Raw genomic sequence first — 15414 nt, forward strand, 5'->3', positions numbered from 1 at the left:
GATGGAAATATCATCATAAAACCAAAACCACATAAAGATACCACAAGAAAAGAAAACTACAGACCAAACACTCTAATGAACTTAGATGCTAAAATCCACAACAAAATAAATGCAATCATATTCTGCAACACATCAAATGTATTATACACCATGATCAAGTGGGTTTTATCCCTGTTCTGCAAGGATGGCTCAATGTAAGGAAATCAATAAATGTAATACACCACATTAACAGATCAAAAATAAAATCCAAATGATGATCTCTATTGAGGCAGAAAAAGTGTTTTACATAATACAGCATCCTTTCTTGATAAAAACACTTCAAAACATAGAAATAGGAGGAAACTTCCTCAACATGAGAAAGGGTATATATGAAAACCCCACAACTAACATCATACTCAATGGTACAATGCTAAAGGCAAGTATGTCTATTGTCTTTGCTCTTCTTTAACATTGTGTTAGAAGTACTTGTTCATGCACATCTTCAAGAAAAAGAAATAAAAGTCATCCAAATTAGAAAGGAAGAAGTAAAATATTCTCTATTTGCAGACATTATCCCATATGTAGAAAGTCCTGAAAAACTACAGCAGTAATTCTAGAGCTGATAAATGAGGTAAGAAAAGTAGAAGTATATAAGATCACCATGAAAAAATAAGTAGCATTACCATACAATAATAATAAGCAATCTGAGGAGGAACTTGAGAAAAAATACCATTTCCAATAACAACTAAAAGAAGAAATATCTAAGGATAAGCTTAAACTAAACATATAAAGTATTTGTACACAGCAAGCTTCAAAATATTTTTAAAGGAAATCAATGATGATCTAAATAAGTAGAAGGATATTTCATGCTCATGGATTAGAAGACTAAACATCATTAAGATGTCTGTCCTACCTTAATTGATTTACAGATTTAATACAATCCCAATAAAAATTACAACAGCATTTTTTTTACTGAATTGGAAAAGCTAATTATGGAATTTATTTGGAAGGGCAAGGGACCTGGAGTAGCCAAAAACATATTGGAAAAGAAAAATGAAATTGGAGGAATCAAGCAATCTGACTTTAAAACGTACTAAAAAGCTACAGTGGCTAAAATTGTATGGTATTGGCACAGGTGTAGACATACTAATCAATGGAATTGAACTGAGAGTTCTGATCTTGAACCTCATGTATACAGTCAACTGATATTTGAGAAGGCCACCAAGTCCACAAAACTGGGACAGAATGGCCTCTTCAAGAAATGGTGCTCACAGAAGTGGATATGCATATCCAAAAGAATGAGAGAGGATCACTATCCTATGTCTTATAAAAAAATTAGCCCAGAATGGATCAGGGACCTTAATATAAGGACCAAGACTATAAAACTCCTAGAAGGTAATGTAGAGGAGTATCTACAAGAACTTCTATTAGGATAAGTTTTTATGAACTTTATGTCTGAAGTGAGAAATGAAAGGAAAAATAGATAAATGGGACCTATGCAAAATTAAAAACTTTTGCACTTGAAAGTAGTCTTTCAAGAAAGTGAAAAGGCAGCCTACTCAATAGAATAAAATATTTGAACCACGTAACCAATAAGGGCCTAATATTCAGCATATATAAAGAAATCCTACATCTCAAAAATAAAATGACAAACAACCCATTTTTAAAATTGGTAAGAGATTTAAACAGACCCTTTTCCAAAGAGGAAATATAAATGGTTAAATAACACATGAAAAGGTGCTCAACATCACTAGCTATTAGGGAATTAGAAATCAAAACTACATTAAGATATATTACACCTATTAGACTGACAGCTATTAAAAAACAGAACTACAAGTGTTAGAGAGAATATGGAGGTAAAGGAATCCTCATTCACTGCTGTTAAAATGTAGAATGGTATAGTCTTTGTGGAGGGTGGTTTACTTTTCCTCCAGAAGATAACTATAGACTTCCATATGATCCAGAAATCCTACTGCTGAGTATATACCCAGAAGAACTGAAAACAGGGACATGAACAGATACATGCACACCATTGCTTATAGTGGCATTATATACTCTTGCGGAAAATTGGAAGCAACCAAGTGTCCATTAACAGATGAACAGATAAGCAAAATATGATACATACACAAAATGTAATATTACTCAATTGTAAGAAGGAAAGAAGTATTGAGACATATGACAACATGGATGAATCTTGAAGACCTTATGTTCACTGAAGTACGCCCATTTCTAAAGGGCAAATATTGAATGACCTCACTCATATGACCCAGGCATATTGAACAGATTCACAGAGATAGAGTCTAGAAGATAGGCTATCAGAAGACAGAAGGGGAGTAGAGTATGGGGAGCCAATGCTCAATACAGGCAAAAGCCACAGTAAGGTGGAAGGGGGTGGTTTGACAGTGGGTGGCTGTGATGGTGGTGCAGGGATGTGAATGGGGTCAGTTGAGCTAGATTATGAGGGTGAGGAGGGTGTGGGGCTAGCTTGGACTATCCATGGAACAGGGGAGGGCTGGAGGAAGGAACAGGTGAACTCTGGGGATTTGTCAGTCTGTGGTTGAAGTTAAAATGGTGAGAATGCTCTTTTGTCCAATATGGCAAGGAAGGATCACTAGTGCAGGGCAACAGTGATGGGGTATATGTGGAATAAGCTGCACCTTGGTCATGCTTCTATGGAATATGAATATGTTCCTCTTTTCATATGGTGTCATCTCAGTGGGTGGAGACTCATATATAAAAGAAGAAAACATTAAACTCCCATCCTGGGGAATCCTGCTATATTCTCAAATAGAGGGTCAACAATCTCTCAAGGATATAGGCAGTGCATAATAAGAGAAAGCAGATCAGTATGTCATGCCCTCAATATTAATGCAAGTAATATGAGCTTATTCTTCCAAAATTGAAAATTAGTGGTTTCCATAGGTTCTGAGGGGAGGTGGCAGGAAAAGTGGGTGTTATAGGGCATTTTGAAGGCATTGGAATTGTTCTCTGTGATCTTATGTTGATGGAAACAGATCATTGTACATTTTATCAGAACCTGTAAAAGTGTACAGTGCAAAAAATAAGCCATAAAGCAAACCACTGACCATGGTTATTAATAATGCTTTGATATTTGTTCATCATTTGTAACAAATATACCATATTCATGTAGGAAGTTTTTGGTACGTGAGGATGTGGAGAAGGTAGAGGGTGGAGTATATGGGAATCTCTTATATTTTCTCTGGGACTTTTCTGTAAACCTAAAACTTCTTGGAAAATAAAGTTAAAAAAATAAGATGCTGGGGGAACACAGAAAAAGATGTCAATGCACATAAAAGAAGAGATCTTAAGGTAATGAAAGTCACAATGCAAAAACAATTTAATTAACTTATTTTTATTTTGTTATTTTTTGCCTTTATTTTGGGAGAGGTTTTTTTTTTGCTTTATTTATTTTTTTATTGACTTTGTAATAATATTACATTAAAAACATATATATATGAGGTCCCATTGAACCCTACCACCCCCACCCCACCTCTCCCCCCCCCCCCCCCAGCAACACTCCTTCCCATCATCATGACACATCCATTGCATTTGGCAAGTACATCTTTGGGCACCTATGCACCTCATGGTCAATTGTCCACATCATGGCCCATACTCTCCCCCATTCCATCCAGTGGGCCCTGTGAGGATTTACAATGTCTGGTGATTGCCCCTGAAGCACCATCCAGGGCAGCTCCATGTCCCAAAGACACCTCCACCTCTCATCTCTTCCTGCCTTTCCCCATACCCATCAGCCATCATGTCCACTTTTCTCAATCCAATGCCACCTTTTCTATGTGGACATTGGATTGGTTGTGTCCATTGCACCTCTATGTCAAGAGGAGGTTGGGAGAGATTTTTGATTGCAGAAATGGTGCAACTGTGGTAGGAGAGGATTACTGATGTGGCATGCCTGTGGTGGGGGGATGTGCAGAGAGAAGATGCACCTGGGGCTTACCTCAATGGAAGATGAATATATTCATATGGTACTAGGATGCTGTCTCTGTGGGCAGAGACCCAAAGAATAACCAGAGGAATATTGAACTCCCATCCTAGAAAGTTCTGTTACATTTTCTAATAGAGTGGCAAATATCTCTAGAGTACATGGACAATGCCTGGTAAAAGAGAATAGACCAATATGCGAGGCCCTTGATATTAATGTGTGTACTTATGAACCTTCTTCTTGTGAATTTGAAACTTAGCTTAGTAATCTATATTGCCTAAATTATTTCCTGAAAGCCTCCTACTTGCTCAAATGTGGCCTCTCTCTAAGCCAAAGGCAGCATATAAACACACTACTTTCCCCTTGTCATAGGACATGACTCCCAGAGATGAATTTCCCTGGCACCAAGGGATTATTAACAAGTGCCATCTAGCAATGCATTTGCAAGAAAACCAAGACCAAAAGTGGGAAATATTAAATACAAATAAATTTTTACAGCTAAGTAATTTCGAAGTGAATCAGGCAAACATTCCAGAGGCTGATTATGTTTATGCATGTCTCAGGAGGATCACACTGACTGCCACAATAAACAGTGCCACAGTAAGCAGTGCCTCAAGCAGGGGTCCTCCTGAGGGCTCTAGAGACATAGAGACACTATAGGCAGGGCAGACAACCACAGGAAATGGCACCTTGGAATATACCTTGGAGTATATGATAACCTATCTCCCCAATGTATTAGAATTAGAATCATTTTAAATTTTTCTACAAATGGCTCTTCTTTCCCTTTTATTTGAACCTATAATTAGCACTATACCCATTAAATGTATGTTCCAGAGAATTAAATCTTCCAGCTGTTCACATGCCAGCTGAGCCCTGAATCTCAGCGGAGTTGCAACACCTAATCTCCAGTTCATCAGATCAACCCAGAACAACTAACAAAAGGATAATGATAGACAATGCCCATCATCCAAAACAAAGTTCTACAACTGTAAGTAAGACAGGTCAATTCATCTTCCCGATGGTATCTAAGCACCCTCTCAAATGAATGCAGTGTGGTCCTGACAATTCTAAAATCCTCAATGTGGAGGAATGAACAAACATAAGGGGGATTGCAACTACAGACTAATGTATGCCTACTATTAGTCTAGTAATTGTGGAATGTTTACGATTGATATAAAGACTGTGGTCATCAGAGGTTCTGGGGATGGTGTTGTGGGAAACTGGCTTACCTATTTGTTGCTTCCTGTTATTGTATATTTCTTTATTATAGATGTTGTAAGTTGCTTCCTGCTATTGTAGAAGATGTTACAAGTTGCTTCCTGTAGCCCACAGCTGCTCATTAAGCTTTCAAATAAATATGATGGGGAAAGTAGGGTTGAGGCTCTCAGTTTAAAAAACTGTAAAGCCCCCTGGTCCCATCTTTGTTTCCTCTCATGTTTTTCTTTCTGTCCTTTTATTTCTTCAGTTCTGTGTTGCCTTCCCTTTGTGCAGATCTATTGCTGAGCTGGTCTCAGCAACTGGTGCCTGAATGGGGACCCGAAGGGAAGAAGAATTTCAAGCTAAAAGGTGTTATCACAGTGCAAAGCCCCAAGTGTTTTAGAAGGCCTTCCAAGTCCTTGGTGAGTAAGGACACTCTCAAGTATTCTAGCAGGGTAATGATGGGAAATGGAGACAGTTATGTCTGTCTCCTCAAACAACTCCTCAAGAGAGGAGGAGCTGAGGCCAATGAGTGTTGTATTTTAGGATCCTTAGAGATTACAGAAAAATATTGTTCATAGTACCCAGAATAGGAAGTTTAGAATTAGGAGATTAGGAAAGAGTAGGAAAAAATTAAAAATTTTACATGTACAAGATGTTTTGCTCCCTGTTACTATTTGGCCCACTTAGAGATTATTACTAAATCTGTTTTGACACTAAATATAAAGTTGTTTTGCCTTCAACTCCTTCATTAACTGACTTTAGAAAGTTACTTTCCCCCTGCTAACATCTCCTCCCCCTCTTATGCCTGGAGATGCTCAGCCAAAGTTGTCAGCTTTACAACAGGGCATCTTGCAGATAAGAATGGAGGGAAATCATGTTGAGCCACTTGTGCAAGGAAAGGCTAACTCACAAATATAATGTCCTGTATAGGCAAAAGTGCTAAATAAGGCCCTTGCTAGTGAAATCATGCTTGTGAGAAAACTCTCTGTTAAAGTGTTGACTATGATAAGGAAAATATTCTGGCAGCAACTGTGCAAACCCCTTGCTGCCTAAATGATAATGTGGCTGTGGGCTAGTGGGGGGCTAACAGAATTAAACCTCTGGAAGAAGAGGAAAACATGGCAACATTGGTGATGTGTTTTGTTTCCATGCTGATTCTAATTGGGCCTCTTTAACCAAATGAATAAATCAAGGTGTTAAAAAAAATTCAGTGTTGGTAGCTTACTCCTGAACTTCAAGTCTCAGTGTAGTCTTAAAAAGTAGTAATCCAAAAAATGTGTATTGTTTGTCTGAACTACTAAATAAGAGCTTAATGCATTTATGCTGCTCAAGTTATCCTCTGGTTGTTCATTATTAATAAAAGTGTTTCCAAGAACAAGCTTGTATGTAACAGGCAACATAGGTTCCAGAAGAGATCTTAAAAGCAGCAAAATCTAAATTGTGAAATAACAGAGGGCTTGAAAACAGCTATACAAAAGGAGTAAGAATTATGGGTCAAATTGTTGTAGAATCTAAGAGAGGTTCAATTATTTGCATATAGAAAGGCCAGGACTCAAGAATGATTTTGAGAAGGAAAAATGGCTTATTGATACTGGCTGGACTTGGGAGCTTTCTGTTTTAAACCTGAGCCTCCAACAAGATTTTTAAGTTCCTTTTTTACAGGGTAGGGAGTCAAATGGTGCTTTTATCAGAGAAAACTACATTCTTTGTTACTTAAGTTTAATAGGTTTTTTAAAACTTATTTTTTGTCTCCATTTATTTTTTTAATATTACATTCAAAAAATATGAGGTCCCCATATACCCTCATCCCCCTCACCCCACTCCTCCCCCCATAACATCCATCTCCTCCATCATCAGGAGACATTCATTGCATTTGGTGAATACATCTCTGAGCACCGCTGCACCTCATGGTCAATAGTCCACATCATAGCTCACACTTGCCCACATTCCACCCAGTGGGCCATGGGAGGACATACAATGTCTGGTAACTGTCCCTGCAGCACTACCCAGGACAACTCCAAGTCCCCAAAATGCCCCAACCTCTCATCTCTTCCTCCCACTCCCTACCCCCAGCAGCCACAATGGCCACTTTCTCCACTCCAATGACACATTTTCTTCGATTACTAATCACAATAGTTCATGAATAGATTATCAGTAAATCCACTCTAATCCATACCCTATTCCTCCATCCTGTGAAACTTAGAATGGTTGTGTCCACTCCACATCTATATCAAGAGGGGGCTTGGATTCCACATGTATGCTGGATGCAATTCTCCTGCTTTCAGTTGCAGGCAGTCTTGGCTCCCTGGTGTGGTGGTTGACCTTCTTCACCTCCATGTTAGATGAGAGGGGTAAGTCCAATAAACCAGAGTGTAGGAGTTGAAAGTCTGTTGGGGCTCAGGTTCTGGCTATCACATGGTCAGTTCAGAGATTCAGGTCCCCTGGGTATATATTAAACTCCAGCACCAACTACAGTTCCAGTAAAAGTAAAAGGAGAAACTTGTGGACAAAGATCACATCTAAGTCCAGCTCCATCACACAGAAATACAAACTCCAAAGTAGGGCCAACTGAGATGGCACTGAACTCCATCTGCCATGACCATAGAACCTGTGGGTCTCTGTAGCCTTCAGGAGAACCAATACCTGGGGTTGTATCTACTTGAATTAACATATTGCCTACATTTCAGGTGAGCTTGAATCAGCATCTTGCCCACATTCCATCTGGATGCAACTTTGAATACACATTTAGTTTTACATCCTTTTTGAACTTTTAAAGCTTTTATCACTTAACTGGATCTTCAGAGATTATGCACACTTGGATACAAAATTAGATGATTTTGAATGTATACACAGGCTATAACATATTTTCCATTTGAGGCCAAGTCTAAGTTTTCTTAAGTTTCAGCATTACCCCCATCAGAGTTTCCCTGGACTGACTGATATGTATATAGAGTTTGCATTGCTAAATGGCCTCCTGGGACTGGAGTTGTTGCCATGGTTACCAAGGGGAGGACTGCAGCTTCTTACCGTCCCACACTCACAAGTCAAGATAGACAGTGTAGGTTACCTTGAAAGAGACAAAGAGCCTTCAACCCATAGCCCACATTATTTTCCTTTTTTATGCCAAAGCTTATCTTGCTAAGCTTTGGCATAACTGTTGTTGAAGCTATGAGGTAGATGGTTGTTTGTTGTTTTGATTGATTACTTTATTTATCAATTTTCAGTGTAGCTTCTAGGATCCTGTTTTTAGAAGTTTAGAAGTTTTCATTCTGGACAGCAGAATCTTGGGGTGGGGCCCCCCTGCAGTTATCCTGAGGCCACTGACACACAGATTTTTAGTCAGGCTCCAGATCCATCTATTAATTTTGTTTTACCTTTAAAGAGTTTACACCTTTAATTTTATTTATTTCTTTTTTTTCTTTTTTTTCTTTTTTCTTTTTTATTTTTTTTATTATTATTATTTTTAATTACATTAAAAAAAATATATGAGGTCCCATTCAACCCCACCGCCCCCGCCCCCCACTCCCCCCACAGCAACACTCTCTCCCATCATCGTGATACATCCATTGCACCTGGTAAGTTCATCTCTGAGCATCACTGCACCCCATAGTCAATGGTCCACATCATAGCCCAGACTCTCTCACGTTCCATCCAGTGGGCCCTGGGGGGATCTACAGTGTCCCGTAATTGTCCGTGAAGCACTATCCAGGACAACTCCACGTCCCGAAAACGCCTCCACATCTCATCTCTTCCTCCCTTTCCCCACATCCAGCAGCCCCCATGGCTACCGTTCCCACACCCATTCCACATTTTCTCTGTGGACATTGGATTGGTTGTGTCCATTGCACATCTATGTCAAGTGAGGGCTTAGATTCCACATGGGTACTGGATGCACTCTTCCCGCTTCTAGTTGTAGACACTCTAGGCTCCATGTTGTGGTGGTTGACCTTCTTCAACTCCATGTTAGCTGAGTGGAGTAAGTCCAATAAATCAAAGTGTAGGAGCTGAAGTCTGTTGAGGCTCTGGGCCTGGGTGTCATATTATCAGTCCAGAGATTCAAATCCCCTACATATATCTTAAACCCAGCACCAACTACAATTCCAATAAAGTAGCATGCAAGTCTTGTGAAAAGAGATCCCCTCTGAGTCCATTTCCATCACGCAGAAACACCAGCTCCAAAGAAGGGCCATCTGTCATGGCAGTGAACCCCTTCTGCCATGACCATAGAACCCGTGGGTCTCTTTATCCCTCAAAAGAACCAATACCTGGGGTTGTATCTACCTTATCTGTCTCTTAGACTCTGTTCAGTTGTACATAGGGGTATTCCTTCTGACAACCTCCAGACTTTTTTTAGAGACTCACAGCCTTATAATCTCATTTCTCCTTTCCATTTCCCCCTTACATTAGGTCAAACCACTTCCCGAAGTCATGTTATTATATGTAGACAGGTATATTCTGCTGTTCCGCATTGAATCTTTAATTCAAAGTCATTTTCTAGTTGCTTCTTCAGCTGGTATGTGGTAGTGATCCCTCGGTGCCAGGGAGGCTCATCCCCGGGTGTCGTGTCCCATGCTGGGGGGAATGCATCACATCTACATGCTGAGTTTGGCTGTGAGAGTGGCCACATTTGAGTAACATGAAGGCTGTCAGGAGGAAACCCCCAGGCACAATGCTACTCTAGGCCTTGTTCTTATTGCAGGTGCATAGGCTCAAAAGTGTAGCCATTAGTATCAAGAGCCCACTGTTGGGCCCTCCTTCCTTCCTGGTTCTTGCCGTTGCACCTGGAGGATTGCCGCTGCTCTCCCAGGGCCCACAACAGTGACCCCCCGGCCAGGAGCCCAGTACCCCCTCAGCTGTTGTTTTTAATTGTTTCCACTATGAGTATATATAGACATTACCATATACCCTGGGCATATGCCCTGTATAACTCCCTGTCAACCATATATATCCTGTCAATAACATCCCATATCAGTATTCCTCCGCTGCCATTGTTGAACCACTCTGTGATCCAAAACTTCCCTTAAAGTGAATCCCAACATAATGTCAGCTTCAGAAGAGTCTTAGATCACCAAAATTCATATATACAATATACAGTATTTCCCCAGATCCACCATAAAACCTTTTCCCTTCCACAGCAATAATCTTTTAACTTATTCATATCATATTTCCTGAAACTGATGTGCAGATTCCGAAACTATAGTTTTCAAACAAGGTAACATTTGTGCTTACTATGTGGTCCATACTTTAGGTTGTACAGTTTTCTAAATTTTTTAGTTATCCTATGTTTTGTCTTATGGTTTTCATTATTAGTCTGTCGTCCCCTATATGTTTTTGGTGTAATATTAGCTGTTTTATATTCATCCTCGTGTACTCTCACATAACTCCTCTTTTGCCCCCTTATTTACCTTTGTTCCATCCATTGCACGTCCATTTTCCCCTCCCCTTAGGGCCCACAACGCCTGCCAATCTAATGCCCTGGGAGCCGTCCTTTCTCACGAGAGATACAGTTCTCTCTATTCGACGGCATTACTCTTCCCCAGGATATGGGTCCACCCCACCCAATGGTAGAACCCACCTTGGCAAAATGAGCCTTCAGCTATTCCCTCCAGAGTCCGTCCCGCATCAGACCATACCCCCTGCGTGTCCTAACCAAGTAACCCTCCTACTTATACTTTGATACGTTTTACTCAACATTTAGTTCTCAACGAACTTCCGGCACTCTCCCATGTTTGTATGTTGCCCCTCCCTCCCACCTATTTCTTGGACCATATTACCCCTCTTCCCATCCCCAGCCACCCTCAAACCCAGAAAACCCCACCCGAAGGTAACCCCTTGCCCCCATTTTGTCCCTTCTTTGTGCTCATACTTACCCCCAGCTCATCACAGATTCCACCCCTACAGACATTAACTCACATCCTTCCTCCACCCCCCGATTTCCAGTAAGCCACTTTTCCAGACTCTAGCTCTCTGAGGCAGTTAACTTATTTCATATCATTGAGGTCATATAGTATTTGTCCTTCAATGCCTGGGTTGCTTCACTCAACATAAGATTCTCAAGGTTCATCCATGTTATCACGTGCGATTGTAGTGTATTGGTTCTTACAGCTGAGTAGTATTCCATTGTGTGTCTATACCACATTTTATTGATCCACTCATCTGTTGATGGACTTTTGGATTGATTCCAACTTTTGGCGATAGTGAACAATGCTGCTATGAACATTGGTGTACATATATCGGTTTGTGTCCTTGTTTTCAGATCTGATGGGTATATACCCAGCAGTGGTATTGCTGGGTCATATGGCAAATCTATGGCTAGTTTTTTGAGAAACCGCCATACTGTCCTCCAGAATGGTTGGATCCTTCTGCATTCCCACCAGAAATTGATGAGTGTTCCCCTTTCTTCACATCCTCTCCAGCATTTGTATTCTACTGTTTTTTTCATGGCTGCCAATCTTATGGGAGTAAGATGGTATCTCATTGTAGTTTTGATTTGCATTTCCCTGATAGCTAGGGATTTGGAGCATTTTTTCATGTGCTTTTTAGCCATTTGTATTTCTTCTTTGGAGAAGTGTCTGTTTAAATATTTTCCCATTTTTTAAATGGGTTGTTTATCTTTTTGTTTTCGAGATCTATGAGTTCTTTATATATGCAAGTTATAATTCTCTTATCAGATATATGGTTGCCAAATATTTTCTCCCATTGTGTGGGTTCCCTTTTTACTTTCTTGACAAACTCCTTTGAGGTGCAGAAGGCTTTAATTTTGAGGTAGTCCCATTTATCTATTTGTTCTTTTGCTGCTCGTGCTTTTGGTGTGATATTCATGAAGCCATTTCCTATTACAAGGTCCTATAGATGTTTCCCTACACTGCTTTCTAAGGTCTTTATGGTCTTGGCTCTTATATTTAGGTCTTTGATCCATCTTGAGTTGATCTTTGTATAAGGTGTGAGATGGTAATCCTCTTTCATTCTTCTACATATGGCTATCCAGTTCTCCAGGCACCATTTGTTGAATAGGCCATTCTCTCCCAGTTGAGAGGGTTTGGTGGCTTTATCGAATATTATATGGCTATATACATGAGGTTCTATATCTGAACTTTCAATTCGATTCCATTGGTCTGTGTGTCTCTCCTTATGCCAGTACCATGCTGTTTTCACTACTGTAGCTTTGTAGTATGTTTTGAAGTCAGGAAGTGTGATTCCTCGTATTTTGTTTTTCTTTTTCAATATGTCTTTGGCTATTCGGGGCCTCTTTTTATTCCAAATAAATTTCATAGTTAGTTTTTCTAGTTCCTTAAAGAAGGCTGTGTTGATTTTTATTGGGATTGCATTGAATGTGTAGATCAGTTTTGGTAGGATAGACATCTTAATAATATTCAGTCTTCCTATCCATGAACAGGGAATATTCTTCCATTTATTTAGGTCTTCTTTGATTTCCTTGAACAATCTTGTATAGTTCTCAATGTATAAGTTTTTTACCTGTTTAGTTAAATTTATTCCTAAGTATTTGAATTTTTAATTTACTATTGTGAATGGTATTTGTTTCTTGATTTCCTCCTGATCTTGCTCATTATTGGTGTATAGAAATGCTACTGATTTTTGCGCATTGATCTTATAACCTGCGACTTTGCTAAACTCATTTATGAGTTCTAGGAGCTTTGTTGTAGATCTCTCAGGGTTTTCTATGTATAGGATCATGTCATCTGCAAATAATGAAATTTTGACTTCTTCCCTTCCAATTTGAATGCCTTTTATATCTGGTTCTTGTCTCAGTGCTCGAGCCAGTACTTCCAAGACAATAAGATTCCTTGTATTCCGATCTTTTGGAGTGTTTTTATCAGGAAGGGGTGCTGTATTTTGTCAAATGCCTTTTCTGCATCTATAGATATAATCATGTGGTTTTTTTCTCTCAATCTGTTTATATGGTGTATTACATTGATTGATTTTCTTATGTTGAACCATCCTTGCATACCTGGGATAAATCCCACTTGGTCATGGTGTATAATTCATTTAATGTGTTGTTGAATACGATTAGCAAGTATTTTGTTAAGTATTTTTGCGTCTAGGTTCATTAGAGAAATTGGTCTGTAATTTTCCTTTCTTGTGGTGTCTTTGTTTGGCTTTGGTACTAGGGTAATGTTGGCATCATAGAAGGAATTAGGCAGTGATCCTTCTGTTTCGATTTTTTGGAATAGTTTCAACAGGATTGGTGTTAGTTCTTTCCGGAATGTTTTGTAGAATTCACCTGTGAAGCCGTCTGGCCCTGGGCTCTTCTTAGTTGGGAGATTTTTAATGACTGATTCTATCTCTTTGCTTGTGATTGGTTTGTTAAGATCATCAATTTCTTCTTTCATCAGTATGGGCTGCTTATGTATTTCTAGGAATTTGTCCATTTCCTCTAAATTGTCATTTTTGTTGGAATATAGTTTTTCAAAGTATCCTTTTATGATAGTCTTTATTTCTGTGGGGACAGTGGTGATATCACCTTTCTCATTTCTTATTTTGTGTATTTGCATCTTTTCTCTTTTTTTCTTTGTTAGTCTTGCTAAAGGTTTGTCAATTTTGTTGATCTTCTCAAAAAACCAGCTCTTGGTCTTGTTTATTTTTTCAAGTGCTTTCTTATTTTCTATTTCATTTAGTTCTGCTCTTATCTTTGTTATTTCCTTCCTTCTTCTTCCTGTTGGGTTACTTTGTTGTTGTTTTTCTAATTCCTTCAAATGTGCAGTTAATTCTTCAATTTCTGCTCTTTCTTCTTTATTGATATATGAATTTATGGCTATAAATTTCCCTCTCAGTACCGCTTTTGCTGCATCCCATAAATTTTGGTATGTTGTGTTATCATTATCATTTGCTTCAAGGTAGTCATTGATTTCTTTTGAGATTTCCTCTTTGACCCACTGTTTTTCTAAGAGTGTGCTGTTTAATTTCCAAATTATCGTGTGAAGTCTGGGTCTCTGTCCCTTGCAAATTTCCAGCTTGACTCCACTGTGGTCAGAGATATTGTTTTGTATGATTTCGATCTTTCTGAATTCATTAAGCCTTTCTTTGTGGCCTAGCATATGGTCAATCTTGGAGAATGTTCCATGTGCGTTTGAGAAAAATGTATATCCTGCTGTGTTTGGGTGGAGCGATCTATATATGTCTATTAGATCCAGCTCTTCTAATATACTGTTCAAATGTTTTGTTTCTTTAGTGATTCTCTTTTGAGATGTTCTGTCCAGAGTTGATAGTGGTGTATTAAAATCCCCCACTATAATTGTAGATGCATCTATTCTTTCACTTAGTTTTTCCAGCGTTTGCCTCACATATTTAAAGGCGCCCTTGTTAGGAGCATAAATATTTGTGATTGTTCGATCTTCTTGACAAATTGTCCCTTTCACTAAAATATAGTATCCTTCTTTGTCTCTCACAATTGTTTCGCATTTAAAGTCTATTTTGTCTGATATTAATATAGCTACTCCTGCCTTTTTTTGGTTGTTGTTTGCTTGTATGATTGTTTTCCAGCCATTCACTTTCAACCTCCATGAGTCTCTGGGTCTAAGATGTGTCTCTTGTAGGCAACATATAGATGGGTCGTATTTCCTTATCCAGTGTCCCAGTCTGAATCTTTTGATAGGTGAGTTTAATCCGTTGACATTCAGTGTTATTACGTTTAGAGAGTTATTTATGGTAGCCATATTTTGGTTGGATTTGTGTTTGTTATATTTTGTTTGTATTATTTTATTTTCCCCTTCTATTTTTGTCTTTCTTGTTGCTTTTACACTCTCCTCCATCTCTGACTGTCCTGTTTTTTCCTTTCTTCCTGCAGAATTCCCTTAAGAATTTCTTGAAGGGGAGGTTTCTTGTTGATATACTCTTTCAGTTTCTGTTTATCTGTGAATATTTTGAACTCTCCATCATTTTTGAATGCTCGTTTAGCTGGATAGAGTATTCTTGGTTGGAAATTTTTTTCCTTTAGTACTTTGACTATATCATACCACTGCCTTCTTGCCTCCATCGTTTCAGATGAGAAATCAGCACTTAATCTTATGGAGTTTCCCTTGTATGTGATGGTTTTCTTTTCTCTTGCTGCTTTTAGAATTTTTTCTTTGTCTTGAGCATTGGATAATTTGACAAGTATATGTCTTGGGGAGGGCTTGTTGGGGTTTATGACCAGTGGAGTGCGCTGTGCTTCTTGGATATGTACTTCTGTCTCTTTCAGTAGATTTGGGAAGTTTTCATTCATTATTTCCTGCAACAATCCTTCTGACCCCTTTCCCTTCTCTTCTCCTTCTGGA

At 39.0% G+C, this 15414-nt stretch overlaps 1 long non-coding RNA gene across 2 annotated transcripts in view; it reads left to right on the top strand.

The window, feature by feature from the left end:
* The first annotated feature begins 4779 nt into the window (after positions 1-4779).
* LOC131273235 (uncharacterized) overlaps positions 4780-15414 on the top strand; it is a 30836-nt gene continuing 20201 nt past the window's right edge. The window contains exons 1-2 of one of the 2 annotated variants that reach the window (XR_009180374.2): positions 4780-4928; positions 5406-5559. This is a non-coding gene — a long non-coding RNA (uncharacterized lncRNA). The remainder of the gene's footprint in view (positions 4929-5405; positions 5560-15414) is intronic. The other variant, XR_009180373.2, reaches the window with a different exon arrangement.

The sequence above is a fragment of the Dasypus novemcinctus genome, chromosome 14 (assembly GCF_030445035.2).
Source record: "Dasypus novemcinctus isolate mDasNov1 chromosome 14, mDasNov1.1.hap2, whole genome shotgun sequence".
Taxonomy (NCBI): Eukaryota; Metazoa; Chordata; class Mammalia; order Cingulata; family Dasypodidae; genus Dasypus; species Dasypus novemcinctus.